The 12,501-nt window shown below is 43.4% G+C and overlaps 1 protein-coding gene across 9 annotated transcripts in view; it reads left to right on the top strand.

The window, feature by feature from the left end:
* The window catches only part of Dusp10 (dual specificity phosphatase 10), a 550,627-nt gene that overhangs the window by 87,020 nt on the left and 451,106 nt on the right, over nt 1–12,501 (top strand). For 5 of the 9 annotated variants that reach the window (XM_038349380.1, XM_038349382.1, XM_038349377.1 and 2 more), the window contains exon 3: nt 11,475–11,617. The exons of 1 other annotated variant lie outside the window; for it this stretch is intronic. The gene's annotated coding sequence lies outside the window, so the exon portion shown is untranslated. Of the gene's footprint in view, nt 1–1,115; nt 1,276–3,369; nt 3,808–8,018; nt 8,197–9,080; nt 9,190–11,474; nt 11,618–12,501 lie in introns of those variants that run through there. 3 more of the 9 variants (XM_038349376.1, XR_005287688.1, XM_038349379.1) reach the window with 3 other exon arrangements.

Genomic DNA, 12,501 nt, shown 5'->3' with positions numbered 1-12,501 from the left:
CTTTCCCTCCTCAGTGCTGGGGTTTTGTCTGGTTTGAGCCTGTACAGGTCTTGCATGTGCTGCCATTGTCTTTGTGAGCTCATTGTGCATTCGTCCTGTTCTGTTTGGAAAAGGCTGTATTCTTGAAGTCATCCGTCACCTCTGGCTTGTAGGATCTCTTTACCTCCTCTCGCACAGTTCCCTGAGCCTTGAGGTAAGGGGTTTGATAAAGACATCCCATTTAGGGCTGAGTGTTTCAAAGTTTCTCTCTCTCTCTCTCTCACCCTCTGCACGCTGTCTAGTTGTGTATCTCTTTGTCAATTACTGTCTACTACAAACATATGTTCCTGAGAACTGACAGTTGGATACATGAGTCTATGAATACATCATTAGGAGTCATTTTTATTGTTCTTATTCTTTAATTTTCCATTAACAGAATCGGGAAAAAACAGGAACTTTAGTAGAAGAGTAATTATTAATCATATTAATATATCCAAGCACAGCAGACAGTATAGAGGGGCAGCTGCTTGATAAACAACACTGGCCATGCCTGCCACTCTTCTGGAAGTGTAAGTGAAGCTCCATATTGTTCTTCTCCTTCCCACTCAGTCAAGCCCCAGCTGAAGGCCGTGAAAGTCTTGCTTCCAGGGAAGTGCTGAACCTAGACACAAGTAAGCTCAACTACTTGGTTTGCTATCCAGAAACACTGACCATTCATTCCAGAAAACCAAGGCTCTAGGGGAGCTTGCCACCTGCCCTCATGTCACTAGCCATGGCTGTACCTCCACCCACTCCAACTTCCCAAGCACCACAGACTTGGCTTCTCTAGTGAGACACTGGGTCCAGAGCTCTGTAGATTGATCATATCTATTAAATTCGGTGGTCCTCTCTCAGGGTATCCCCTGCTGCAGGCAAAGCCAGGCATCTATGTTAGGATGGGACTCCCTCACACAAACACTGTTTTTAGAAGTTCAAATAGTCAATTCAATGTATTTGCTTGTGTCTTGGTGTCAAATATAACCTAGGATTTTGTCTGCTAGATTCCTCTTATGTACAAAAATGCCCAATTCAGTGCTTCTGGGTTTGATCCCTCTAACCTGGTGTTTATCACTGACTTTCCCTCAATCTCTTTCTAGGTCCAGCCAACCCTCAGGATTCTGGATCATTGTTTTCCTTCTACCTATACTGACAACTTTTCTGTATTCCATTATTGATGCTAGTTAGTATCTATCTGTACATTTATCCATCATAAAAGACACAAAAAATTAAGTTCTCACTGCATATAGTACCGCCTGGGTAAGTATGGAAAACTTGGATTTTATTATTATTATTAATTATAAATGCTCAACTGATAGTTCAGGCTTATTACTAACTCTTTTTCTAAAATATTTTTATTAAGCTATATATTTTTCTCCACTCCCCACCATTCCTCTACCCTTCCCTTCTGTTCTCTCCCATGGTCCCCATGCTCCCAATTTACTCAGGATATCTAATCTTTTTCTATTTCCCGTGTAGATTAGATCCATATATGTCTTTCTTAGGGCTTGTAGTGAGGAGCAGTGGGCTGTGTTCCTGCCGCCCAGCTCCTGACCGCCTGGCTAGCTTATGCCCCGAAATAACAACACACAAACTGTATTCATTTAAACACTGCTTGGCCCATTAGTTTCAGCCTCTTATTAGCTAATTCTCACATCTTGCTTTATGCTACCCATATTTAGTAATGTGTGTAGCACCACGAGGTGGTGTCTTACCGGGAAGATTCTAGCCTGCATCCATCTCCGAGAAGAGAGTCATGGTAACTGTCTAACTTCCCTTCTTCCCAGCATTCTGTTCTGTCTACTCCACCTATCTAAATCCTGCCCTATCAAAAAGCCAAGGCAGTTTCTTTATTAACCAATAAGAGTCCTCCATCAGGTCGTCTTCATTGTCTAGGTTCTCTGAGATTGTGAACTCTAGGCTTGTTTTTCTTTGCTTTATTTCTGAAAGCCACCTATGAGTGAGTACATATAATATTTGTCTTTCTGGGTCGAGGTTAAAAGACCCAGATTTTTTTAAAGAAATATTTAGTCATCAGATTGGGGATTAAGCATATGACCTTGGTGCCTATATATGTCTCTAAATAACTAATAACTTATGAAATATACCACCATTCCAAGCCACTGAAAACAGACCTCTGTCTACACTTGTGGTACCAGGCCACCCAGCCTTGACCCAATCTGGGCATTCAAAACACTTAAACTAGCCCTGTCTCAGAGCATCTCTTGTACTGACACCAGGACAGTAACAGTCAGGGCAGAAGTGTCACTCGGCTGTCTTCTCAAATTCTCAGCCTCCATCCCAGTGTTCCACCCTCCCTGCCAAGACATGGGGTATGTGACAAATGATCTGAAAATTAAACAACTCCCTCATTGTACATTAGATTTCAGGGTTTTGCTGTTGTTGATAAAACATAGTTCCTTGGCTACTTTTTATGCTTCTTGCAAGGAGTTATAGGCAAGAAAAAAAATCAAGACTATGGCTATGATGCCCACCAGGTCCCAATGCCTACACCACACAGAATGTATCTAGGATTGGACCCTGTGCAAGTGAAATATTTAGTTGAAGAGAAAGATGGGAGCAGAGGCAAGCATAAGAAGCCCATCACTGACCTGGCTTGTCTTTCTGTGGGTCTGTTTTATTTTCTCATTCAATAAACAAAATTTAAATAATAAGAGATGGATGCCACTGTATCCACTAAGGAGGATGCACCCCTGAGAGAAAGAGAAAAAGGATAAAAGAAAAAAGAATAGTAAGAGACATGTGGAGACAAAAGTGCCTGAGAAATTATCTGTCTTCCTATAGTAACATGTTTCTATGTGTTTGAGAATGTGTGTTCACTCACGTGTGTATATTTTCATGTGTGTCCATGTATGTGAGTATAAAGACAATGATCCTCCTCAGGTATGATTATTCAGCCACCACCTACCTTTTTATTTGAGACAGGGGTTTCTCATTGGCCTGGAGCTCACCAAGTAGGCTAGATTGGCTGGCCAGAGAGCCCAAGAGATTGGCATGTCTCTACATCCCAAGCACTGGGATTGCAAATACACCACTACTTAGAATACTGTGGGTCCTGAAGCTCCAACTCAAGTCCTCATGCTTGCGTGGCAAGCACTGTGTTGACCAAACTGTCTTCTAAACTGTAATTGTACATTTATTCTAAATGTACTCTATGAATAAATGTTCCCAAAGTAACCCTTCTAATGTGCTTTTTCTACCCGTTCTGAAGGGTTATCTGTCACTATTGTTTTATGTTACAAAATCAAGTTCCCTCTGACTCTCATTATGTTGTGATAAATTACTTTTAGGATCTCAAAGACAGGCTACTGCATCTCTTTCCTCTCTCCTTAGATGCAGACAGGCATCCTAAGTAGCTGTTTAGAGCATTGTACCTGAACGTTGCCAGCCTTTCTGACATCACATCTGGGCTGGAATTAATGAGGTGATGCTTGCTGATTTCTGGAGGTGATTGCATTCCCAGTGACAGCACGGTTCAGACAAACTCGGCCTAACAAGATCCTGTGGTGTCCGGTGCATCTCGCAGAATGCTAAGGGACAGGAAGCAAAATGAAGACTGGAGGCTCCAACTGGCCCCGTGCCCAAGATGCCATTGTTGTCAGAACTCCCATGCTTAAAGATGCTGAGGATGTTGAGGATGTGATTACAGTTGGTGATAGCTAAAAAAGCAATAGAAACACTGAATTTTTATAGCTATGGATTTTAAAAAATAATTCTATGTCTATTCTTAATGCTGCCATTATGCCATTGATGGCAGCTGTGAAAGAAGGGGTAAGGGACAGTTGGAGTGGAGGGTGGCATGGTAGCAACTGAGTGGGCTGGAACTAATGGAGGTATCCTGAAAAACAGTAGATCATCAGGTATCTGTTCTGAAGGGAATGTGCTGGCAAGAGAGAGGGCTTGTGTGGAGTGCTTGCTTTGTGCTGGGCTCTATTCAAGGTCTGTATCATTTCATCAAATCCTTGCATAACTTGGTTAAGCAGGAACCTATGAACACCTGCAGGCAAATAGATTGTACACAAAAGGACGATATCATGAGCAGAGTGTGGTATTGTATATGGCTGAATACTATGGGTGTATTAATATCGTGTCCAGTGCTTATAGGAGGTGCTTTGGGACTAAGTGGGGCCATTTGTGAATAAGGGAAGCCTTGCTACAAACCAGTCTTTCCCATGCCTTAGTCTAAGTCAAAGGCCTTGTTAGGGAACAGCTGTGTTTCCCAGTAAGAGAAGATGAGAACAATAGAAACTGGATGTTTATGGAAAGAAAAGAAGTTTGCTGTAGTGTTGAGGCGGCGGGCTGCTTCCCGCCACCCGGCTAGCTTTACCCGAAATAATTACACAGAAACTGTATTCATTTAAACACTGCTTGGCCCATTAGTTTCAGCCTCTTTTTGGCTAATTCTCACATCATGCTTTAACCCATATTTAGTAATTTATGTAGCACCACGAGGTGGTAGCTTACCGGGAAGGATCTTAACCTGTGTCCATCTTGGAGAGGAGAGCTATGGTGTCTGCCTGAGGCATCTGCCTCACTGCCTTCTTCCCAGCATTCTGTTCTGTCTATTCCACCCACCAAATTTTCTGTCCTATTAAAGGGCCAAGGCAGTTTCTTTATTAACCAATGAAAGTAACACATAGACAGATGACCCTCCTCCATCAGTTTGCAGAGCAGTTCTGGGCTTTTCTCAGAATGACACTGGAGGCCCATGAGGAAGCAACAGATAGGTCTCCCTGTATGAGAGGAGGAGGAAGCCTGTGTGTCCTAGCTGCTGGAGTGCAGGAGACCCAGCCCTTCGGTCTTCTTCCTCATCTAATCGGGTAATAATTCCCCACTGTAGCAGATGCTAGAATGCATTAGGAACTTGGGAGATATTTGTTTATTTATTTGATAAGATACAAATGTTATCAGAAAAAGTATGCCACCCTAAGGATTTGTTTATAAAATCTATTCTCGGGAGTTGGTGTTACTAAACAGTGAAAAAACATGATTCAAGGGATTCCAAGAGCTTCGGGGTAGAAGGATTGAATACCCAAGGAAAGATGTAGACTATGGGAAGGACAGAGCCAGCACCTAAGCCATGACTCACATGACTTCCAAATAGTCCCAGGCAGTGCTGAAAACAAAAGAATGGGCCAAAAAGTTGCCTGCAGTGGGCAGATAGATGCAGACTGGATCAGGCACACACCCAGCCATGGGCATCTGAATTTTCCCATGTTGACACCATGTCAGACACATGTACTGCCATCTATATGCCTCCTTTACTTCCTATAGTCTTCAAGGTACAGGCAAACCCTTCAATCTGTAAGGGAGGGGGGTATCTCAGCTTCTCTCTGCTGCCTGTGAACCATGGGGGCCTGTGGAGTCTAACAGCATGGATTTTTGAACTTCCTCATCTTCAGAGACCCCTATTTTTTTAAACCCACAATTCACTTTCATCTTCTACTGGCCTCTTCAAGTAACCATAGGAATCCTCTGTTACTTACTTTTCCCATTGCGGTGACCAAATGCCTGGGAAGATGGAACTGATGGAAGGGTGTTCATGGGCTCTTGGCCAGATGGTACAAACCATTATGTCAGCAAAGGGATGGTGGCATGAGCCGAAGGATGTTTGCTCACAGTCTGGTGAATCAGTAGTAGGGAGAGAGAGACAGCAGAGAGAGAGAAAGGGGGACAGTGGGAGAAACAGAGACAGTAAGAGTCAGAGACAGAGAGAGATGAGGAGGGAGAAACAGACAGACCGAGGCAGACTATGAAACTCTGAACTGGCCTGGGATATAAACCTCAAGATTCAGCCCCCTCTTCCACTTGTCTAACTTCCTTCAGGTGGACCCCACCATCAAAGATTCCACAGTCTTCCAAAGCATTGCCATCAGCTGGTAAGCAAGTGTTCAAATATATGGACCTGCCAAGGGTATCTCACATGGCAAACTCTACCTTAGCCATATATGTATCTCAACCAACACACAGGATTCTCATCAAAGTCAACCTGTTAGCCAATGATTTTGGTCCCATTGGCTACTATAGGTCTCACCTTCATAACTCCAGTGTCTAGAACATTTAAAAGATGCAAAAAATTTAAAAACCAAAACATTTACTGCTTTCAAAGATGTGTATCCAAATACTCATCTAGCATTCTCAGCCTTGAGCCTAACACTGGTTAGGTATTGTGCTGTATGGTCCAAAGAATGGCTGTACATCCATTTATGAATAAGTGCATTTACTGGACATATAGCAAGCCAAAGTAAAGGGAAATAGCAGATGACACTAGGTAGGTAGATAGATAGATAGATAGATAGATAGATAGATAGATAGATAGATAGATAGATAGAGGTTAAATAGCAAAACTTCACCAAATCAGATACTCAAAGCATCTATCAGAAATCAACTGTGAACACCCCTTTAAGGCATTCGGCTGGAGTTCCCAAATACAGAGTGTGAGGCAGAGCAGAGAATTCCCCAACTGAGGCTTTCAAGCAAAAGAACAAATAGCAACCAGTATAGATGACATCATCAAATGGGGAATCTCACAACATTCAGTAGAAACTGACTGGGGAAGTTGAGGAAATCACAGAATTAGCAGGTCATATATCCATTAGACTCATAAGCAGCAATGGGCATAGCTAGCTAAATACTAAAATGAGTTGGTTGCATATTACCTGTTGTTCCCAACCCTAATTATCTATAAAATCACTTCCAAAACTTAGTAAAGCAACATGTAGTTCATCCATGGCATTCCCATCTGTCTGTCAGGTGAGGGTCTAGATTTTCTCAAAGTCCCCAAGAGGTTCTCAATGGCCTCCAGGGCCAACTCACTGTGCCAGGGGGGCATGTTTAAAAGATACCAGTGAGGACGAGAGTGGGGAGACATCTTGGGTAGGAACTGGAACTTGTTTAGAATATTGAATCATAGAATCTGGATAGACAGCTATAGCCAGACTAGAGCATTCTGGGTAGAAACAAGGAGTGGAGGTGTTGTGCATAAAAGATGTTGGAAATTGTGCTTGGCTCTAAGGAGATGTTAAAGTCTACATTTCAGATTGGAGAGGTAAATTTAAGAGATTATATAAAATAATGATTATAGTTAAAGTAACATATTATATATTTGAAAATTACTAAAAGGTAATTAACCTCATCTCACATGCATACACACACAAAAATCAAAACATAGGTATGTAAGGTAATGTATGTTAGATAGCTTGATTTGTCCATAATTCATTTTTGTTTTTAAGATTATGTATGTAAATGTTTGTTAGTATGTACAAATAAGTAGAGATACCACAGAAAACACAGGTATCTGTCCCCTGCTCCTCAAGAGCTGGAGTTATTAGTGGTTATGAGTCTTCTGACATGGGTGTTGGGAACCAAATTCATGTCCACAAGAGCAGGACATGTTTTTAACCCCTGAGCTATCTCTTCAGCTCTAAATGCATGCATATTTAAAGAATCATGCTGTCAACTACAAATTGATACAACTGCCTATAGTGATATTTCATTTGTATTTTATTAGATAAAACTTGCCTGAAGATCAGAGAGTAAAACAGCTGCCCTGGTCAGCTTTACAGACCAGGCAGTGGTGACACACACCTTTAATCCCAGTAGCCACACTAGTTTATCATAGAAACTTGGTGGTAGTGGTGCACACCTTTAATCCCAGCACTAGACGGGAATATAAGATGGGAGGAGACAGCTCTGTCAGTCTCATGTTGACCGGGGTTTCTGTCCCTCCAGTTCCTGCCCAGTCCGGCAGCTGTTAAGTCACAAAGAAATACACTGAGGTCTATATTAATTATAAAACTGATTGGCCTATTATCTCAGGCTTCTTATTATCTCTTATAATTTATATTAGCCCATTATTCTTGCCTGTTTTAACCACGTAGCTTGGTACCTTTCTCAGTGAGGCAGTCATATCTTGCTTGCTCTGTGTCTGGCTTCCTCTGTGTCTGGGTGACTACTGCAGACTGAAACTTCTCTCTTCCCAGAATTCTCATTGCTCCACCTCTACTTCCTGCCTGGTCATCCCACCTATACTTCCTGCCTGGATACTGGCCAATCAATGTTTATTTAAAATACAAGAGACAGGGCACAGACCAATGTCCCACAGCAGTCTTATTCTGAGGATTCCTGGAGACAGGATCACCATTTTGGACTGAGGTAGAGGTAAGCACCAGTGGCTGGTTGTTTGCTTTTCTGACCTTCAGGTTGAACCCCAATATTTGTCTATGTGTTTTTATTAATTATGTGACAACTGTCACTTCTTCTTTTACTGTATTAATATCCATTAGAATTTCCAAAGTTTGAGAATGAAGTTGGAAATCAAATTGGTGCATATTTGCTGAGTTGCAGCCCCATTCAGAGGAAGGGATAAAGACTCAGCTGCAAAGAAAGATGGCGGCTCAATTGTGACTAGTACTGCCTTGTGTCCTGTTGGTACTAAAACAGCCTGGTGGCCAAGCAAGGGCATGGAGGGTGAATCAGAGCTGGCCACCTGCTCAGGAAGTAGCAAGTAGCATTCACAGAACAGCTGCACAGCTGCAAAATCTGGCTATACAGAAAGCCTAGTACACACAAAGAAACAGAAGTATTCTCAAGCCAAGATTCCACCGTATGAACTATTCCAAAATGGTGCTTGGGGTTGGGGTCACATGCCCATGGAACAATTGTTACTCCTGGAATCTACCTGATGGGTTAAGAGCTCATATCCTTGGATCTCCCAGATTCAAATTTATCAGCTTCCTCTTCCTTGGTGGCAGTCTTTTGATTCCCTGCTTCCTTTTGAGGAATTTATAAAGAAGATGAGCAAAAGCAGGTAGCAGGGCTCACCAGAGGTGGAAAATTTAAAATGCGAGACAAAAAAGTCTTAGATGAAACTTGTTCCAAGTTGAGGGTCAGAGGCATCTGTTTCCTACCAGTTGGAGTGTCCAAAAAGATCATAATAAAGGTCATTGTTGGTGCTGCCCAAAATGGTCAGGTGAGAAACTGGTGATGGCACACGACAAATTGAGTAAGCTCACTTCTGACACATGGCCTCTTTCATCCTACAGAGTGCTTTTAGAAGAAAGTGTGGGAACAGACCAAAAGATAATGTAAAAAGAGTTCACCAAACAACTCAAGAGGGGCTGATGATTTTGCTTATTTCTTCCATAAAAAAAAACAAAACAAAAAAAAAAACTTTGTCTGTTGTTCTACCCAACTGAAGGCAAAGAGAGCAAGAAACAACAGCAATAACAAAATAATTAAAATCTAAAATAATTTAAGTAAGAAGGTGAGACTCCATGTCCCCAACATGGTGAGAAACATGTGTTTGTGTGTGTGTGTGTGTGTGTGTGTGTGTGTGTGCGCGCGCGCACATGTCTGTCTGTCAGTTCATCTGTCCATCTTTCTGCCTGCCTATCATCATCAGAGTAATAGAAAATAACAAGGACTGCAGGTTTACCCTGAGGAATGGCAAACAAAAGGAGCAGCAGATTCCCAAGAAAGCAAGATGATTCCAGTTTAACTTGCCCAACAGAACTTCCTAGAATGAAATCCGAAGCCCCAGCTGCATCTTGGAGGGAACATGAAGCTGAAGCTGTCTCCATTGCAATGACACCAGCTGCTGCCCTTGGTGCCCTGCCAGGGTGACTGTCTACAGATTTTGATGAGCCCTGCTTGTGTGTTTGTTTAGGCCAAACAGTGATTTAAATTAAGACGATTGTCCGGGTACCAAGGTCAGACTTGATGCTCCCCAGTTTCTCCCAACCATTGTGTTTTGAAGAAGTTTCAGACCACCTAGAGTTCACCCTCTTTAGATCCCACATATCTACAGCAGAGTTGATGATTTCACCTGCCATGACTTCAGGGCTATGTGCCTAAACCAGCATGACTTTAAGATACAGAATCCAGAAACCGGTCCAACGTCTCCCTACTCCTCTCCTCTCAGCAGAGCACCCCACTATCAAGTCACAAGTCATATCAGCTGATCAGAGTAAACCCAATCATCTTTCCTCTTTACTAGCACCAGAACTTTCCATGGGCCCCTCCTTGGCTGACCTACAGGTCTCTGGTCTAGAAAGAGACCACTGAAATGCAGAATTCCTACTCTTAACCTTTTCCCAGGGGAACAACGTGTTGGATTTTTCTCATTTTTGTGCTTCTCCTTGTCCTGCTCCGGTGTGTACCTGTCTCCTGCTTGGAGATAGTGTCAGGAGATCTCAATGCTGGACCCAGAATCCTGTGAGCAAACCTAGCAGGGGCTGGCTGGCTGCCCTGACTTCCAAGAATTGCTTACCTCCAATTCCCATGGACCCTGCTCATCTTCTGGCGTGGCTTCTGCCAGGAGAGCTTGGTGCCAAGTGTTTATGTGAAGGAGCGTGTGAAGGTTTAACTTCTCACTCTTGAGCTTTCCCCTACATCTGACCCCACCCTGGCAGAAACCAGTCTCTTTCCTGCACATTGGACTCATGCCAGCAACCTCTGCGACTCAAGAAGCTCTGACTCCAGTGGAATGGGAACTTGCATGGTTAAAGTGCTAGTTAAAGACGTGCCTGGGGTTGGGGCTGAGGAGACCAGGAGACAAAGGCTGCACACACTGTGCTTATGTTTTTTATTGTTTTTATTGAGCTATACATTTTTCTCTGCTCCCCTCCCTTGCTTATGGGTTTTGTGTGATAAAACATATAAAACATACTTATTTCTAACTGTATCAGTTATCAGTTCTGCTTGGTTTCCTATAGTGGAGAATTCAGACAGTCCATCTTACCCATAAGGATATCTTAACTACCTCATTCCAGGTCAACAACTTGAGGAAGTTAGGTTCTCCTGCTCTGGGATGGTCTCGACAGTGGCTTGGACCACAGCAATGTACATACGGAGTCCGTTTTGTTAAAAAATAGACTGGTTTCAAGGAATCAAGGAGATGGAAGCGCATGTGTGAGTAGGGAGTGACCTCGAGTTTACCCCTGACCAATAGATATGATCACGGTAGTCAGGCCCTTCATTAGTGTGCCCAACACAGAAGTCATTGCACAGGATGGGAAAGATGTGGAATGAAATGAGTCCCAGAAATCCCCACCGGAGCCCTATCCCACAATGTTGGAGGTGTTGGTATAAGCATCCTCCTCTATGAGCTAGGGAAGTGATTTAGCTGGGGCAAATGCCACAACAACAATAGAAACAATCTCACCTCCTGTGCTTTGAACTAGTGGCCTTTTCTCCTCCTCATGAGTCATATTTAGCAAAATATAGCCAAGAAAATTCCCATGAGAGAGGCTGAGGTGAAAAAGCCACTTCTGCTGCTCTGTCCCTTTCAACCTCTCCTTGAACAAATGAATGTTGTCCCATGGTTTACTGTCGGGAGACTCCTGAGAGTGACTGACGCAGAGCTGAGTGGCATGGTGACACACAGGCAGAGAAGATCAAGTTCTATGAACACGTGACAAAGTTTTCTCTGTTCTCAGGTCTGTCTGTGTGTGCACTTCCTCCAGCGTTCAAGTACAACCTGCTGCTTCATCGTATGGCCACACCAATACTGAGATCTGCCAGTGTTTCTGGGGACAAGACACTCTTCTTATAAGGTCACAGAAGCATCCATGAGTAAATGGTGAGCTCCAGAAAAGCCAATGTGGATGTGGTGGTGTAAGACTTTAGTCCCATAGCTCTGGAGGCACATGCAGGCAGATAGATCTTTGAGGCAGATAAATCTAGAGTTCGAGGCAATCCTGGTCTAGATATTGAGTTCCAGGCCAGTTAGGGCTACATAGAGAGACCCCTTCTCATAAAATTAGAAAAAAAGAAGAAATAAAACTTGAGGGTGCTGGTCATACGTTCTTGGAGGCCACCCTCCAAGAGCACTGGAAATAGCCTCAGCAGCAGATAGGTGTTGGGTTCAGCCTCTTGGAAACAAATAGCGTACATTTCTGAGCTCCCAAGGCAGGAATACAGCAGGCAGAGCATATGGTGTCAGAGACAATTTGTTCAGAGTCATTGTTTTGATTTGTGGTAAAATGGGGTGTAGTTAGGGCAGATGTCATGCCAATGTACACTGGGCACTTACTGAGCAGCAAGAAGCACCAGGAGGCGAGCAGCGACTGTGAGTGTAGCAGTGTCAGCAGCAGCAGGCTGCCGAGAACCACCTGCTTCGATGCACGGGACAGGCGGCCCAGCCTGAGGGGCACAGTATTCCTCTCTATATCATATCTGATGATGTGGGATTCCCCTCTGCATGCTGTGAATATGTTTTTATTACCGTTGGTTAATAACGAAGCTGCTTTGGCCTGTGGCAGGGCAGAGTGGAGCCAAGGCGGGAAATCCTAACAGAGATATAGAGAGAGAATAGGTGGAGTCAGGGAGACACCATTAACTGCCGAAGAAGAAAGATGCCCAGAACCTTTATCGGTAAGCCACAGCCTCGTGGAAATACACAGATGAATAGAAATGGGTTAATTTCAGATGTAAGAGCTAGCCAGGAATATGCCTAAATGTTGT

The sequence above is a fragment of the Arvicola amphibius genome, chromosome 12, assembly GCF_903992535.2.
Source record: "Arvicola amphibius chromosome 12, mArvAmp1.2, whole genome shotgun sequence".
NCBI lineage: Eukaryota > Metazoa > Chordata > Mammalia > Rodentia > Cricetidae > Arvicola > Arvicola amphibius.
Note: the sequence above shows the minus strand (reverse complement) of the source record. Positions and strands in the feature narration are given on the sequence as shown.